Source organism: Phoenix dactylifera, chromosome 3, assembly GCF_051530095.1.
Source record: "Phoenix dactylifera cultivar Ajwa chromosome 3, Ajwa_hap1_PhDact_Kaust_v1.1, whole genome shotgun sequence".
Lineage (NCBI taxonomy): Eukaryota > Viridiplantae > Streptophyta > Magnoliopsida > Arecales > Arecaceae > Phoenix > Phoenix dactylifera.
The window spans coordinates 38,420,463-38,421,357 of record NC_143192.1 but is presented as its reverse complement, the minus strand read 5'-3'; the positions used below and the strand labels follow the sequence as shown (position 1 = coordinate 38,421,357).

The following is an 895-nucleotide window of genomic DNA, read 5'->3' as shown; positions in this document are numbered from 1 at the left end:
ACACTTAGAAGAAATATCATGAACTTCGCACAAAAAGATGGAGAAACATTTTTTCAGTGTTGGGAAAGATTTAAGGACCTTCTGCTTGCTTGCCCACATCATGGATATGAAATTTGGAGGGTCATTAGTTTCTTTTATGATGGTTTGTCCTCCAATATGAGACAATTCGTGGAAATGATGTGTGATGGTGAATTTATGAATAAGGAACCAGAGGAAGCCTGGGACTATTTTGATCTGTTGGCAGAAAATGCACAGGCTTGGGATATAATAGATAAGAACGAGAAACTTAAAATACCGACTAATACTAAAGGAGGAATGTATCATGTTAAAGAAGAAAATGATGTAAATTTAAAGATTGCTAATCTAACTAGGAAGGTTGAAGCCATTGAATTAAGCAGAGCCAATACAGGAAAGGCACCTACTATAGATGAAAGTATTTGTGAAATCTGTGAGAGTAATGCACACTTAACCAAGGATTGTCCTACAATCCCCGCCTTCTAAGAAGTGTTGCATGATCAAGCAAATTTCACAAATGCTTATAAGAGACCATTTTCTGAAACATATAATCCTAACTGGCGAAACCATCCGAATTTTAGTTGGAGACATGGACCCACTACCAATGAATCTCAAGGGAATTCCATACCCTATGTGCCACCCCATAAGAGATCCCTTGAAGATACTTTGCAAACCTTCATGCAAGGGCAGACTCAAATAAATCAGAATACAATGCAATCACTCCAAGAACTTAAAAATTCTGTAGGTAGAATTGAGGCTCAACTTAATGTTAGGGAAAGAGGGACATTTCCAGCCCAACCTCAATCTAACCCAAAGGGTCAACATGAAGTCCATGAAGCAAGTTCATCCCAACCTAAATTTGAACAAGTTAAGTCTGTCA

The 895-nt window shown here is 37.9% G+C and overlaps 1 non-coding gene across 1 annotated transcript; it reads right to left on the bottom strand.

Annotated features, from left to right (window-relative positions):
- Nucleotides 1–107, bottom strand: LOC120110347 (small nucleolar RNA R71). Its single transcript, XR_005511289.2, has one exon. It is a non-coding gene; the product is annotated as a small nucleolar RNA R71 (small nucleolar RNA).
- Nucleotides 108–895: the final 788 nt, after the last annotated feature.